The sequence below is a fragment of the Octopus bimaculoides genome, chromosome 2, assembly GCF_046866305.1.
Source record: "Octopus bimaculoides isolate indiv1 chromosome 2, ASM4686630v1, whole genome shotgun sequence".
Lineage (NCBI taxonomy): Eukaryota > Metazoa > Mollusca > Cephalopoda > Octopoda > Octopodidae > Octopus > Octopus bimaculoides.
This window is the reverse complement of record NC_142929.1, coordinates 67,247,887-67,265,872: the sequence shown is the minus strand read 5'-3', so window position 1 is coordinate 67,265,872 and position 17,986 is coordinate 67,247,887. Positions and strand designations below refer to the sequence as shown.

The following is a 17,986-nucleotide window of genomic DNA, read 5'->3' as shown; positions in this document are numbered from 1 at the left end:
GGTCCCTAGATGATTACCTCCAAGAAATACCAGATAAACCAGCTACATCCGGATATATCTCTGAAAACAATAACTCTCTGCTCGAATGAGCTATGGTGCCCAAGAGCTGACTGTGTTTCTCTTTCAGATGGTGCTCTTAAATTAGACATGGCCTGGGCCAACTTCGGCCGAAACTTATCTAAGTAATGTTGTTTTACTCCAGGTCAGTCGATTAGTGGCGTTCCGGCCGTAACCACCAATGTTATTCTTTTCAGACATTGTCTTTAGGTCCATATTATTATTACGTTAAGGCTAGGGTTTGATATAAAAATGTGGCTACTATTTCTAGCATGTCGGACATCTGCCTGCATAAGGGACCTCTCAGTCACAAACAGCAACTTTCAAAAATGAACTCGAGGATATTCTTTCGTGGTACTTTCGTACACTGAGGGCAGAAAGGTGAATGAATAATTTGAATAAAACAGCTGTAATATAAACTAGAAACCTATAAATTAATCGAGTTAAGACTGATTAATTAGGTCAGTTGAAATTACCTTTGCGTATTTCTGTAACAAATGTGTCCAACTTCATTTTTACGCCCACTTTCCCTTGTGGCAGGCACTTTGTGGGAGATAACTCCTTTTTACTTAATACACAATTGCCTCCCTTTACTTAAATATATACATATACATATATATATATAGATAGATAGAGAGAGAGAGAGAGATATAGATATTTTTTTTTCTGTTGTTATGATCGTTTCTACTTAAGGCACACGGCCTGAAATTTTTGAGGTGGGAACTAGTCGATTAATCGACCCAAGGTACTTAATTTATTGACCCCGAAAGAATGAAAGGCAAAGTCGTTCTCGGTAGAATTTGAACTCAGAACGTAAAGATGGACGAAATGCCGGTAAGCATTTCGGCCGGTGGGCTAACTATTCTGTCAGCACGCCGCCTTACGAAAGTACTGTTACAATGACAATGAATATTATAGTTTTCAGGAAATATTTCTTTTGCATGCCACGAACAATTTTAGTTATTTTTTAGGAGAGACAATTTATTTAGAAACAATTTCGGATGATCATTTATCATTATTTTATTCTGAAGTTAGGGTTAACGCACCGAGGAAGGTACTGTTTCTCAACACATAAACAGAGATTTCGAGTTCGATCCTCACTGCACGACACATTAGGTAACTTTTTGGTGAGTAAAACCTCGTGAATGAAATTTGCTAGATGGAAGCTATGTAGAAGCTTGCTGGTGAGATTACCGTTTTTGGACGAAACCAATACCTGATTTAACACCACCAGCTTACATTTGGGTGCCTTAAATGGAATTTTGTTGCAAGCATTCAGGCTCATCCTGCCAGGCATGGGGACTCCAAAATCGGCCAGGGTTGCCACCCTTAGCCCTCTGATTAAGTTATAAAAAGGATGAGAGCTCCTAAGGATAGAATTAAAGTTCTGATTACCAGTCACGTTTTAACTATATCAGCTCCATCATCATCATGTTCGTCATTGTCATTTTATCATCACTTTTCCATGTTTACATGGGTTAGAATGAGTTTCTTTGAGATGGATTTTCTATAGTCAGATGCCCTTCCAATCAGCAACTCTCACTTGCTTCCAAGCAAGATATTTCCTCATGACCAGACACGTTTTCATAGAAGACTGAAAATGAATGACATCACTAATATGACAGTGACATCTGTTTTCAACTATCAGGCAACATCAAGATAAGGAGGCAGAAACACACACACACTCATATATATATACACACATGACAGGCTTCTTTTAGTTTTTGTCAACCAAATCCTCTCACAAGATCTGAAACAATCAAAAAAAAAAAAAAAAAAGAGGCTCTGGTTGGCCTGAGGCTATAGCAGAAGACACTTTGCCATGCAGTGAGAATGAACCCCAAACTACATTGGTTGAGAAGTGAACTTACAGCTTTGCCAGCAACTGTAGAGCCATCCTGTGCCTATTTAATATCCATCTTGTTTACATTACTGATGCTATTAGAAGAAAAGCAAAAACATCCTTACTTCCATTATCCCATCTGCTGAAGTCCATGGGGCAAATACACCATTGATGTACACTGCAAATACTGAGTATGAATAGTGGAGCATTTGGTGTTTGATTGTATCATGCATGTAAATTGGTTCCCTGATACCAATTGTTGTTATATATCAAAACAACAGAAGCTGAGTAGATAATCTGCCTGGCTCTTCACCAAAAATTCATTTAAGTGTTAATATCTCATTCTCAGAGCCAAATGCTGTGCTCATGACAAGATATCTCAGTCTAAAATAGAAACAGCTGTCATTAGGAGTAGGAGTATTATATAACTAATGCTTCATTAGCTTGCAGAATAGTTATGAAGTTAAGATGTTGGACAATTCACCACATAGCTCTATAGAGGCATGCATGCATGCACACACACACACACACACACACACAAACCACTGACTTGAACATTAGTTCCTGCACTGCAAAAATTATTGCAAGGTCAATAGTCTAAGGAAGTGTGTGTGTGTGTGTGTGAACATGATATGTATGTTTTCCATGCAAGTGTACCAGTGGACTGCAACATGCTCAGTGGATGGTTTTAGCAAAATAATTGTAACGTTTTTATTTAGTGAATAAAAAAAGAGTGTTTGAGGAACATAGTGGTTGTCTATGCTAGCAAAATCATTGAATGAAGTTTGTGATTTTGGATAAGTTTATATGTCATGAGAGACAGAAGAATCTTAAGGCCTGAGGTAATCCTTTTTCTTCAGGGCATTCATAACCTTTCTGACAAAAAGCTTTGCTCTATATATGAAGATCCATGCCTCTCCATGAAATACAAGTTTATTTAGAAATCACAAATTATCTATCTTTAAGTTCTGTTCTAAAATTACAACAAACAACAAATGTTTAACTGCTGAAATTTTGTATTTTACTCATGTAATAATGAAATCTGGATTGAGAATTTAAGATATGAATGTTTTAATATAAGCAGTTTTAGGCAGGCGAGTGGGTACTGAAAACAGTTAAACATAACTGTATGAAAAGATGAGCCTGAAAGCCAGAAATAATTTAATTATTATCACAATAACACATCTGTGAAAAAAACTTCTCATAAATCAATTTTCTACAATTTCATTTCTTTAAACACCCATGTTTTCATTTTACATTCCATGTGAGTGCATATGAAGGGTAAGAGGTTACATACATATGTACATGCATACATACATATATTGACATCAAAATGATGTTTTATGATGCATACACATTTCCAATTGCATTACAGCAATTGGAAATTGAAAGTCAGTTCAGAGATTTGGCCAAACTTATTTGGCCCTTAGCACTTTTCTCACTATTAAAACGATTGTTAGAAACCTTTCTTGAATAAGCCATTTACTCCAGAAAGAGATACTGGCTTCATTCTAAATAGTTCTCCAGCAACTCATGAAAACTAGATGCACTTGGTGTATATTGTGCAAATGCTAGGATACTGTTTTAGCCTCTGCATCCAAAACATCTTGTTTACAGGCATCTCGAACTCTCTGTTTACTCTTCATCACTTCATAGCGCTGGTTTTGAACCAATGTCCTGGCAACGGCAAAACTTGTTATGCCAACCACAACAAGAATACCCCTGAAAAGAGAGAAAATCAATTTTAAATAATTTGAAAATAATTGCAAACACTGAAAATGTTCCATTATTAGTAGGCATAATTATTAAGGGATGACTGGATGCATTATAGAATATTTTATTGTCATGCAGAGTGTCAAAAATCAAATCAGCTTGATTGCTGATACTTTTAACTGTAACTTGACAAGTCAGCCACGCAAAGCAATGAGGGAACCTCTACACAGTCATTCGATCTGCTAGAAAAAGCTGCTGTGTGTTCATCAAGTCACACTCTACTGTCTTAAATAAGGCTACATTGGCCAATCTCTTCTCTACTGTTCATATACACAGAGTAGCCATAGCTGGATCAGAGATCTGCTGCATTAGGGATAAATTGGATCTAAACAGAGTACCTTTACACAAATGAGATGGTCACGACTAGAACGTCTGATTTACCAGGACTGAACAGTAGCAAAACAACAACCACAGACTTATGCTATGCAATGTTTATTTAGTTATAGCTATGTCTGAAAATTAATTTACTATCAAGGTGTGGCAGGCAATTAAATGTTAGATAAGTCAATCTTCATAAAATTAACAAAAATGAAACAAGGAAATATTGGACTAAAAATGCATGCAAAATAATAAGATCGGGAGGGTGCTTTCGTTTTATGCTTGTAAAGTGGCTGTGTGGTAAGAAGCTTGCTTCCCAGATGGCTTCCCACCTTCCAAGGTGGCGAGCTGGCAGAAACGTTAGCACGCCGGGTGAAATGCTTAGTGGTATTTCGTCTGCCGTTACGTTCTGAGTTCAAATTCCGCCGAGGTCGACTTTGCCTTTCGGGGTCGATGAATTAAGTACCAGTTATGTGCTGGGTCGATATAATCGACTTAATCTGTTTGTCTGTCCTTGTTTGTCCCCTCTGTGTGTAGCCCCTTATGGGCAGTAAAGAAATAAGAAGCTTGCTTCCCACATGGTTCCAGGTTCAGTCTCACTGCATGGCACCTGGGCAAGTGTCTTCTACTATAACGTCGGCTGACCAAAGCCTTGTGAGTGGATTTGGTTGACACAAACTGAAAGAAGTCCATTGTATATATATATATATATATATATATATATATATATATATATATATATATATATAGATAGATAGATAGATAGATAGATAGAGAGAGCGAGAGAGAGAGAGAGAGAGAGAAAGAGAGATAGAGAGATGTATGTATTTGTCCCACGAAAATCGCTTTACAACTGATGCTAGTGTGTTTATGTCGCCGTAACTTAGCAGTTCAGCAAAAGAGACTGACATTTTGGGGGAGGGGATGAGTCGATTACATCGATCCAGTACGCAACTGGTACTTATTTCATCGACTCCGAAAGGACGAAAGGCAAAGTCGATCTCAGCTGAAAGACGGACGAAATGCCACAAAGCATTTTATCCGGCGGGCTAATAATTCTGCCAGCTCATCGCCTTATATAATAATAATAATAATAATAATAATCCTTTCTACTGGAAGCACAAAGTCTCAAATTTGGGGGAAAGGATTAAGTCGATTACATCTACCCCAGTGCGTAACTGGTACTAACTTTATCGACCTCAGAACGTAACGGCAGACGAAATACCGCTAAGCATTTCGCCCGGCGTGTTAACGATTCTGCCAGCTCGCCGCCCTATAAATAATAATAACAGTAGTAGTAGTAGGGCACCGTCATGGTATTAGCTGTCAGAATTGAAAGTAGAACTGACAAGGAACGTTACTGCTGGTTTGAGTTGATTCTTTGGCTACTGACTAGCCGGAGCTATCTATCTGTCTGTCTATCTCACTATCTCTCTCTATATATATATCTATCTATCTATCACTCGTTCACCTTTGTTTGTGTCCGTAGAATTTATCAAATTAGAAAACGCAAATTTAATATAAAAATATATTTTCTGAAATTGAAAATTATTTAAAATATAAAAATATAATTTTCAACAGAGAGAATTTATCAAAATAGAAAACAAATGAAGTTTGAAGTTTAAAAATAATAGGATCGACCACTCACGACTAGCTAGCGCGACTGCGCGTTCGGGACCACTCTGCTTTACTAGTACCCTTATACTCTGTGTGCTTTCAAACGCATGGATATAGGTGTCAAATTTGTTCCAATAACTTTCGAGTGATAGATAGATAGAGAGAGAGATAGAGACAGACAGACAGATAGCTCGCTCCGGCCAGTCATGGTATTAGCCAAAGAATCAACTCAAACCAGCAGTAACGTTCCTTGTCAGATTTTTCTACTTTCACTTCTGACAGCTAATACCATGACAGTGCCAGTAGTAGTAGTAGTAATAATAATAATAATAATAATAATAATCTTTTCTACTAAAGGCACAAGGCCTGAAATTTTGTGGGGGAGGGGACCAGTCGATTACATCGACTCCAGTAATTCACGGGTACTTAATTTATCAACCCCGAAAGGATGAAAGACAAAGTCGACGTCGGCGGAATTTGAATTCAGAACGTAAAAAATGAACGAAATGCCGCTAAGCATTTTGCCCCCGGCGTGCTAACGATTCTGTCAGCTCGCCACCTTATATAACAATAATAATAATATACGAGATAAAATGGAAGATCGCCAAAGCATGCAAGGCAATGTGCAATGTGTAGACACACATCAGAGAGAAAGGGAAGCTTAGAAAACAGACTCACCATCCGATATTAATTTTCGTGAACCGAGATAAGGGCCGCCTTGCCATGTTGATTTCTTATTAATTTTTCAAGGTGATATTTCGTGGAGCTCTTTAGAAGACGGAGTTAGTTTTGTTTTGATACGGTGTCATCAAAATTTAAGTTCTTGTTTAGTTTTGAGTTACGTTATAACTTAGTCTATAGTTAAGCTCGTAAACGAGCTAGAATTTATGTAAATTTAGGTATTTGATTGTATTTTCTTTCAATAGATAATACAGATAATGCCGATATATATAACATTTCTTTTTTTCAAAGAAACGTGAGAACTCATTGCACACTAACCTTTTTCGTTTATCTAAGTTATTTCCCTTAGATCATATTTTTTTTCTTATTGACCATTTATTACTGGCCAAAAGATTTAGAGTTCTTTCGATATTAAGACAGAAAAACAACAAAAATTGTCGATCGATCATGCATGCTCGAGCTTGATTATGCTTCCTAGAGATACACAATAAAACCGACATACGTCCATAGCTGTCAGCTTGACAACTAACAAGGAAAAGATTTCCTTTCCCTCTTTGTTTCTAAATTCCTTTTCTGAAATTAATTTAATCTATTGAAATTCAGAATATTTGGGAAAAAATGAAGAAAAGAAAGGGATATACATAGGCGATTATGTGTAAATAGAAGCATTAACGGAGAATCTTGTCACTCACAATATAGAAACATTTCTCATGGCACCAGCAGACAAAATGGAAAAGGCGTTACCCCGGAGGATAGCAAGGGAGATGCGCTGGAATACTTTGTAGTGGCGCGAAATTATAGCCGCCATTGAGGAAGTACTATTCTGCGCATGCGCAGGGGACTTCACCACCGGAAGCCCCTCGAGTTGCGCATGCGTAGTAAAACTCGTACTTAAACAGTTAGTTTCACTTTGTTAGCGTGTTGAGCCTGAGACCTTCGACGTGACAACACCTCGCTCCTCCACGAAGCACTATTCACCTCGATGCTATCGATATGATAGCTATTTGCTCCTCTGGCAGGCATCAAGGAAGCCCTTAACCTTCCATTACCAAACTACAACTTAATCAGCGGCTGCTAAGCTGAATGACAGGAATTGTGAAACCAAGCATCATCATAAATAAAACCTTTTTATTATGTTGTTAATTGTTCTAATGTCTCGTCATATATAATGCTGTTGAAAGGTGATAGAGAGAGACTAAGGTCTCTATGACAACTATCACATCAAACTTTTACAACTTTGACAGTTTGCTTTCCTCAGCCTGACGAGAAGTTGAGCCTGGGCTGGTAGCTGACAACACCAAGTTGCCGCTGGAGAAGGTGTCACAGCGTGAGACATCCAAGATGAGAGGCTTACCACCGCATAACAGGAAAATTGTCATATCGTCTGGTCTTTTACCGTCCCTTCGGTCTAACCCCGTTGGCTCGGACTGGGAAGGGAAGCCTGCGGCGCAAAGGCTATGCTTTGTGATTTTGTTATGGGCGGCATGGCGTAGAAGCCGGCCAGCACTATGATGGCGTGACTGAGTTGGAGGCCGAAAGAATCCACAGTGGATCCGCAGCGGCATTCATGTGGCTCACAGATTTGAGGACGAAACTTCAGAGAAAAGTCGATGCATAGGCAGTCGCTATCAAGTTGAGTACCAGTTGCGAGTGATGGCACCGCATTGAAACGAGCTCCTCTGTGAGGATCAGAGGCTGAGCAGAACTCCTCTTTTATTGTATTGTTTCTCCACCACCCAAAAATTACTGTTCAATATTTTCCCTCTTCACCTAACAGCACATCTCCACCTGGTCTATTTATCTTAAGAGTCACGCTTGAAACAGTAAATTTCTCTTGTCTTCATATCGAACGAACTTGGCCTTTAAAATTTATTACGACTGTTTTTTTTTTTTCTTTTCAAATTTATTGGTTTAGCATGTACGTTAAATCAGCTTCGTTGCTTGTTCTTTCATATATAAACATACAGGGTACGGTGAATATATTGTCGTTTAAATTACACAAAAATGAAAATAAAACGGACATCTCATTTTAACAGATATATTTACCAAAATTACATTAAAAATAATAAAGAGTAAATTTCTTCAATAAAATCGCCATTGGCTTAAACCACAGCCTCCAGACGATTTCGGAATATCCTACAACTCTTCTGGGCGGTTTCATTGTTCAGGTTAGTGAATGCTGCAATAATTCATGCCTTCAGTTCATCTTTGATGTTACAAGGAGTTTTGTTGGTCTCTCTCTCAACTGCGCCCTACGCATAATAATCAAGGAGATTGCAGTCTGGAGAGGTAGGTGGCCAGATGTTAGGGATGATGTGGTCGCAGAAATTGTCTGACAGCCACGACTGGGTTCTCCTGCTTGTGTGACATAGTGCAAGGGTCTTCCAGCAGCCACCCTCTTGACCCAGGGCAGTACTACCTCCTACAGGGATTCCGTGTTGAGTGTGAGGCCGTGTGGGAAGATGAATGGAGGCATAACATTACTATCACTTATTATCACTCCACACACCATGATGTTGACTGGATGTTTGATTTTTATCACTCTATAGATGGTCTTGGTGAAGTGTAGTGTGACCATCTAATAACGACTCAAATCAGAAGGTTGGAATAATGCATATAATGTGCTAGTTGGAAAGAGAGAGACACAACCGAGTAAAATGTTTGAGAGAGAATTTTTATTGATACGTTAATATGTGTATGTGCGTCATGTATACAGAATAATAGACAGGCTGTCATGAGGACAAAGTGTATGTGTGTATGGGAATGAATGTATGCGTGTGTGTTGAGTACATATAAGAGCAACACTGAGAAAGAAAGTGAAAGAGTCTATAATGAGAAGTTAGACGAATGTCCATAGACACAAGAATGAGAAATACCAGTTCGTGGTCAATTGTACACGGTAATAGAAATACTGTATCAAGAAGTTGCGGCGAAGATGTAGAGCCGGAGTTGCGGTACGTATCATACGAAGTTGTGGCTGTAATGCTGCTACCTGGGTCACTTGGACAGGAGTTCTCGCAAATTGTATCTGCTGTTAACCATAGTGAAGTAATTCACGAACAGTGTTGCTGGTTGAGCTGTGTACGTAGAGATGTTGTTGACGTCATTAAGAAGATGGTAGCGACGAAGAAAGAGATCGTCGTAATGCTGTTATTGTCTGGTTCGCAGGTTGTATACTTGCTGTTGACCCCTGGTGAATAATTCACGAACAGTGCTGTGTTGAAATCTGGGCGTCTGGCGTTGTCGCTGGAACTGGTTGTCCTGTGTGGTCAGCGGCTAGACCTTGAAAGGTCTGGAACCAAAGACTTCGAGACGAGGAGAAGGTGAGTTTTTATATCGAGCAGTAGGCTCAAATTGAATGAGGAACAAACTGTCTCACGTGATCTTATTTAGGGCTCCGATTGGTTATACGCTGCAGATTGGCGCGATAGAGTAAGAGACGAATTGCGCCAATAAGAACCAGAGTAGTGGACACAACGGGGTCCAAATAGTGGCCAAAAGTCAGCTGTTATCTGCTACGTTCGTATGTACGTATATATAATAAAGGGAAGAGGAATTTTACTCGAGTGTACGCTACACCTCTCGGCACATGCTTTGGAGACACGGCAAGCCAACGGTTGCTCTGTGTTCACCATGTGTTCGTATTGCAGTACAGCATGTCATTTACAAATTTCTAGCAGAGTGCTGTTTTTCTCAAAGACGATGCCCAACTGACCCTACTGTGTAGTCGACAAAATTAAAAACAAACAACGCGCATGCGCGAAATTAAAACTATAAAATGGCGACAATTTACCCATCGCGCCCTGAATGTGTGTGTGTGTGTGTGTGCGTGTGTATATATATATATATATATACTGTGTGGGGGTGTATACGTATGTATGGTGATGATGACTTAGTCACAATAGAATGGCTAGCATCCATTCTCCGTGTTGCAGGATCACTGACATTGAGAAAGGAAGAGAGAGAAGAAATGTTCTGGCCGATAACCTACTTTAAATACTTGCTACAGACTGGGATCTACTTAAAGCATCCAAGTACCTGGTTGTGGAATTAAATTGGGCAGCGTATTAATTTCGCCGCCTTTCAGTAAAAGGTTAAAAAAATACACTATGGGTCATGTAAGTCAGATTACGGTTGTGTTAAACTTTCTGTCACCGAATCCCTAAGCCAATGATAGTATTTAGCTATTCGGTATCAGTTGGCTTAGTATAGAAGGAAAAACCGCATTCAGAACATTCTTTTCATATTGATCATATTTCTATCGAAAAAAAACAAAGGAGAAAATTTAACCGCCTCTTGCAAGTGAGTATCATCTCGTAGCTTGTATCACGCTTTCGCTGGTTGTTTTAGGTGTCTATGTCGTCACGGGAAGATACCTGAAACAACCAGTGAAAGCGTCTTGATCATCCCAACTTTTGACCCAGAAGAACATTGAGAATTCAACAGTTGAAAGAAGAGAATTGGGATTGCGCTGGCCCTGGGCCGGTACTGAACTTTTGATAACTTGTAGACTGAAGCAATGTAAAATAAAGTGCCTTGCTCAATGATACAAGGCGCTGCCGACTTCAGTTTCTAAAATTCGATTGCTTTGGAGGAACATAGAAGTCTTAACTAGCACTGATGCCCGTGAATGATTGCAAAACAGGCACATCTATCTATCTATCTATCTATCTATCTATCTATCTATCTATCTATCTATCTATCTAGATAGATAGATAGATAGATAGATAGATAGATAGATAGATAGACTATATATAATTCGTATAAATACATACAGTGTACATTTAAACACATAGTAAAGATGTCCATAATACGACATCTAACTCGCTAGAAGGAGCAGTCTGACTCCAAATTACAATCAGGGATAATTTCGAAAGGGAGCGAAAAATAAAAACATTTACCATCTATTTCCTGAACCATGGTTTCAAGCTATTTTCAGCAAAATAAAATAATTTGCTAGGCCAGCTATAATCAGCAGGAAAGCCAAGACTAACATATAAACACGAGGCAATACATAGAACATGCCGCGTGCTTATATGTTATAATTTTTCATATCTACCGCGCATGTACGGTTTTCTTATCGACAGCAAATACAAAAAATGCCGATTTTCCTCCAGAAATTAGGCAAAATATCATTATATCATAATTAATAAATCTCAGGGTAGCAAAAAAATTTAGAAATTCTTTTTGCTACCAGTGGTCTAGCGCGAAGAAAAAAATAGTCAATAGACTATATATTATTCATATAAATACATGCAGTGAAAATTTAAACACATAAGAGAGATGTCCATATATGTTAGTCTTGACTTTCCTGCTGATGATAGCTGGTCTAGCAAATTATTTTATTTTGCTGAAAATAGCTTGAAACCATGGTTTTAATGTGTGTGTGCGTGTGTGTGTGTGTGTGTGTGTGTATTGAATGTATGTATGTGTGTGTATGTATGTCTGTATGTGTGCGTACGTATGTATGTATGTATGTACGTGTGCCTGTCTGTCTGCATGTATGTATGTATGTATGTATGTATGTGTATCCTGGGTATGACTAAACTGCAGTCGGTTGTGGAGCCCTGATATGGTAATTTAAGCGTTTTGAAGAATGTGGAACCACCTAATAGCTGCTGTTGTTCCTATTTTTACACTAACCCTGAGTAGTAGCACCTGCTAGGGTCTCAGTAACGGGTTAACTAACAGGTGAAACATTGGGAGTGGAAGGCCCCTAGTTCTCGTTAGGACTTTCTTCTAAGAGAAGGTAGACGCGTATATATTAGAAAAAACTAAAGTGCAGTTGGTTTCCGGTCGTCTCAGCCTCTTCTCTGTCACTGGTTTTCTTAAATGATAATGCTGAAAAGTGTATTCAGTGCTGTGCAACTCTTTATCTACGCAAAACAAATTCACGTGCAGGAACCCTTGCACTGACGTAATGAGTTTAGGAAGAGATATCATTCGGTTTCGAGTCGACTTTCACCATGTATGTATGTATGTATGTATGTATGTATGTATGTATGTATGTATGTATGATCATCCTAATTCAGACCATATTTTCCCCATATTTCCTTCCTACTTGTGTTTCCCGACCCTACATTAATCTACAGGATTGACAGGGAGTCCAGCAAAAGCTATGTGTGCAAACCCTCAATTTTCAAATAAATTACACAAGCCAACAAGGGATCTTGTACGAGCCGCTAATTTTTGAGAAATTGCAATCAAAAACAAATCTCTCCTAACTCGCACTATGTTGTTGGCACTCCGTCGCTTACGACGTCGAGGGTTCCAGTTGATCCAATCAACAGAACAGCCTGCTCGTGAAATTAACGTGCAAGTGACTGAGCACTCCACAGACACGTGTACCCTTAACGTAGTTCTCGGGAATATTCTGCGTGACACAGTGTGACAAGGCTGGCCCTTTGAATTACAGGCACAACAGAAACAGGAAGTAAGAGTGAGAGAAAGCTGTGGCGGAAGAGTACAGCAGGGTTCGCCACCATCCCTTGCCGTAGCCTCGTGGAGCTTTTAGGTGTTTTCGTTCAATAAACACTCAAAACGCCCGGTCTGGGAATCGAAACTGCGATCCTATGACCGCGAGTCCGCTGCCCTAACCACTGGGTGATTGCGCCTCCACATAACTCGCACTAATACTATTTTATAAAGCGGAAGGATACATTAAATAATGCAGTCCTTTGCACTCTTAAAAAGGCGATTGGTCACGGCTGGAACGCCGATGATTATAGATCTACATGATCATAGCTAACATGGGGTTAAACAATATCAATAAAAATTTATAAAATCATTATCATTATTTATAATCAAAAACATGAATATCTCTTTCGGCTTTGGTTTTCCCACCGTTTCTATTCACGTGCTCAGACACAATGTTTCCTGTTTGAAACAGTGAAATAAAAACGACGAAAGAGGAAAATAATAATACTAATAATGATAATAATAAAATTGAGCATTCCGAATCGTTTAGATACCAATTTTAAAAATTGGATAATTTCCCTTGAATGGAAATGTCAGGCAACTAATCTGCTGCCTGGTCATGTTCTTTTCCTGACAAAATCACTTTGTTCACATACATTTTTTATAAAATGAATATGGATATTAGCATTGACATACATACGTACCCACACAAATTTCACACTTTCAAACACATACATACATACATACATACATTCATTCACACATACATGTACACACTTATACATACATACATACATACATGTATATATACGAGAATTCTTATAAATATATATACGTTCATACATACGTACATACAAATTACGACCGATATTACCTATTATGTCACATTTCTGTGAAAGATAATCAACAAGCCTGAAAATGTCACTAAGGTTCTACATCCTATTGCGGTATGATGTTGATGCTAAAACAATATACAGTTCCATCCGCAGGAATCACTGCCCTGAGATAAATACAGAAAATACCCCAATGAATCAATGCATATACACACATATCAACATGAAGCGTATGGGTGGAACATTCTCATCAAAACTTCCGCTAATAGCGAAAATAACAAGCGTAATATAGTTGTTTGGGATAGGAAAGAAAAATCACGTACTGTTAGAGAGGTCATCTGTCTTGTATATGTGAACATTCGTTTCAAAATTAGAAAAAAGAATTTTTATGAACAACTGCTTCGAAACATGTAGCTTCTCTTCCCTGTTTATAAAGGCACATTTTTATCGATAATGATGTTAGCGCTGTTGGGTTGGGGAGTTATGTTAGTAAATGTTTGAGTGACAATTTCGAAGAGTGAGAATTTTCAAGCAAAGTAAGCGCCAATGAATGCTAACTTATTGTTTTTGTTAACCGGCCATGTTTCGGTATTAGTAAGGCGGCGAGCTGGCAGAATCGTGAGCATGCCGGGCAAAATGTTTAGCGGAATTTCGTTGGGCTTTGCGTTCTGAGTTCATTTTCCGCAGAAGTCGACTTTGCCTTTCATCCTTTTGGGACCAATAAAATAAATACCAACCGAACATTGGGGACGATATAATCGACTAGGCCTTTCCCCCAAAATTGCTGGCCTTGTGCCAGAATGTGAAATCAATATTCCGGTATTAGTACATAATGTAAGTTGTGAGTGTGAGTGAGTGAGTGAGTGTGTGTGCGAGTGTGTGTTAATTGTTCAGCTCTGTCGAGCAGATGGAAGTCAATCACACACACTGGCTCGTAACATCATAGACATTTAACGAAAGATTGCTTGTTAACCAAATTCCAGTGACGAAGGAACTTGTTGCCTCCTTTATAGAAGAAACCAAATAATCATAATCTTAAGAAAGGTTGAAATGAATAAACAGTGAAATAATTTTTAAAAAGGGAAATGAATAGAGTAAGAAATCTTGGACGTCAATTCTTAAAAAGAAAACTAAAGATATACATCTTAAAACCGATGGATTAAAAGGACATTGGTGGAATCGAAGAATAAAAACAACAAACATTGAAACACAGACGACCTGATTCTGTTGAATAGGACCAGAAAGTAAAAACATGTCTGCTATGGAACTCAATTGCCTTAATGCAATAGGAAAAATTACCATTGATAGATAATACATAACTAGTACCTAAAACAGACTTTCGGCTTTAAGCCCATTAATTTTGGAACAACAGGATATGTTCCAGCCCGTCTTGAAGATAGTATTTACTCTAAGAACTTTGATTCTTAAAGGAAGAAAATGTCTCCATAACTCATACGCTGCAGATTATGATAACATTATCTGGGCAATGAAAATCTGTGAGACATTCATAAAATTTAAAGAAGTGATTGAGCAATAGATGATGAAGATAGTAAAGCACATCTTTATATATATATATGTGTGTGTGGGTGTGTGTGTGTATATGTGAGAGGATGGTTAAGCAATAGTTAGTTTAGATAAGATAGGAAATAGAGAGTGAATGTAGGGATATTGTATTTGTAAATCCATTGTTTAGGCAGAATGGTATACATATAAGATTACAATACCTTGTGAGTAAAATCCAATAGTTTTTAAGATTGGTCATTGCATTTGTAAATCCATTATTAAGATTCCAATACCCCATGAGTAAAATCCAACAAGATTGCATTGTTTTAACATCATTTAATTCCTTCTGGAATAATACCAATGTTTTCTTGAAAATATGTAGAAAGTATAAAGATTTGAATAACACCTGCGTTTAACTCCATTTATATATATATATATATATATATATATATATATATATATATATATATATATATATATATATATATATATATAATGCAAGAGAGTTAGGGGTTGAGGCTTCAACCCACTAAGGGATAGTATCTGTCCAATATACTGCTGGGAGGGTACCCAATTATTGTTACACTAGTGTTATACCAAGTGCAATAAGTGGGTGTGGGTAAAGGGGGTTATTTTACCCTAAATTTATATAGCAATAAGAAAATGGAGGAGAATATGCGGTATCCATCGACTTGCAGACAGTGTATTCCGTTGAATTAATTTGTTTATTTAACTAAAATGACAAAAACCACAATATACAGACGCTTATGACATACCATGTCAAATTAACAATTAAGGTTACAAATATAAAGTACATTTAACAATTGGAGAATATACAGAAACTTACAGCTGTTTCGGCCTAGCGTTGACATGCCCCATTCTACCTCTATAGCTCTGCGCCGGAGTAATTAGCAGATGAAAATGATGTAATGGGGTTACATGCATGAAATCGGTTGGGTAGTTCTCGAGTTTTAGTGATGTACACATGCGCGCGCGCACATACACATTCTCAGTTATTATTATGCCTGTATTTGTGTATGTCATGTTGCACGTATGTGACATATATGCACAGAAATACATGTTAACTCTAGTTAGTAACATTAAGTCGGTTAATCAACAACCAGTTTACAGTTGTTATTCTACTATAAACGCTCACATTCCATCTGAATCTCCAACATCGAGCAAATACACGCAACTTCACCAAATAAGTCTTGTTTCTTGCATTATACCCATATACTCTTACGAGCAGACTTAAGTGTCACATGTGTTTTGGGTACGTGCACAAGTAAGCATGCACAAACACACACATGTATATTTAGGAGTGCACATATAGATATATATTTGTGGCCTTGAGCATAAATTTGAAACAGTTATGCTTACTCCCTGCTGGGGCTGCTTGTTTAGCCCAAAGATAGCGTTGGTCTGGCAGTTGTATGAATAAAGACATTCCAGAAGTAAACAACATTCTTTTTTTTTTCTTTTTAAACAAATTCTATCTTTATATGCCCGTCTTAGTTTAAGATAGGAGTAGTTTTCTTTTAGCTACGTTTACTTAAATATACGACTGTGCTTCAGTTTTATCTTTTTACTTTAGCTTTTTCGTATTTTCTTATGTGTGTGTGTATGTGTGTATGTATGCTTGTATATATGTAATGTGAGATAATAGTTTCACTATGTATATATTATTATATACATAGTCAAAGTATTAATAGTGAAACTATTAAAACTGAAACTACTATCTCACATTACAATAGAGATGTTATTGTTTCACTTTTGACACGTAATACCGAAACAGTCTAAGAGATTGCTATTAAGAACATTTGAAAACTCTAAAATGAAAAGGATAACTCTTGAACAACACAGTCGAATTTTTAATGAAACACTGGACTGTTTATGCGTGCGTGCGTGTTTATTCTTTAACAAGAATAATATTGGTTTCAAAATTAGACACAAGGCCAGCAGCTTGGGGAAGAGCTAAGTCGATTAAATCGACCCCCAGTATTCAACTGATACTTACTTTATCGATCCCGTAAGGATGAAAGGCAAAGTCGACCCTGGCGGTATTTGAACTGAGAACATAAAGACGGAGGAAATGCCGCTAAACATTTTGCCTGGGGTGCTACGCTACCTTTTTATCAAAAATAATACTGATAGTGACTTCAAGTTTCAGCATTCTTTGCCTTCGCTGGACTGTCTGATAAAGTTTAAGTCACTGCTAATACCATTTTTTAAAAAGAATAATAGGTATGTACTCTATAAAAAGTACTGAGTAATCCTTCAGGTCAATGTAAAATTGTTTTAGATATAACTTGACATAAAGACAAACACACACACACACACACACACACACACACACGCACGCACACACATTTATTATTTATACACAGTGTATGTGTGTGTATGTATGCACACACACACACACAAGCACACATAAAAATACACACACACACACACACACACACACATAGGTATGTATATGTACTGGGTCAACCCATAAATAATGCAGTTTTTTAATACTTCTTTTATTTTTCAAAATTAAGATAAACAAAGGTCTTTTTTAATCTAAAATATACTCTCCTTCATTTTCTACAATGCTCTTCTATCTCTTTGGCTGACTTGCAAGGCTCTCTTCCAAAAATCACTTGTCCGTGACGAAAAATACTTCTCCAGTACTGTTCTGGCCTCGTTTACAGAATTCATATTTTCTCCGTCTAAATGATTTTGAAAACTGCCAAATAAATGGTAGTTAGATGGCGCAATGCCCGGCGAATATGGTGGGTGGGATATCGTTTCCCATTCAAACTGCTCCAACCTTTGGAATGTCATCCTCGCTGTATGAGGCCGAGCGGTATCCTGATGGAAGAACACCATTCGTCTTGAAACCAAAGATGATCATTTTTTTTCTAGCGCTGACTTGAATGACTAGTTGAATGACCAAACCTAA

At 37.8% G+C, this 17,986-nt stretch overlaps 1 long non-coding RNA gene across 1 annotated transcript; it reads right to left on the bottom strand.

The window, feature by feature from the left end:
* Positions 1-1,052: 1,052 nt before the first annotated feature.
* LOC106878550 (uncharacterized) lies at positions 1,053-7,106 on the bottom strand. Its single transcript, XR_001410512.3, has 2 exons — positions 6,287-7,106; positions 1,053-3,622 (listed from the first exon to the last, which is right to left on the bottom strand). It is a non-coding gene; the product is annotated as an uncharacterized LOC106878550 (long non-coding RNA).
* Positions 7,107-17,986: the final 10,880 nt, after the last annotated feature.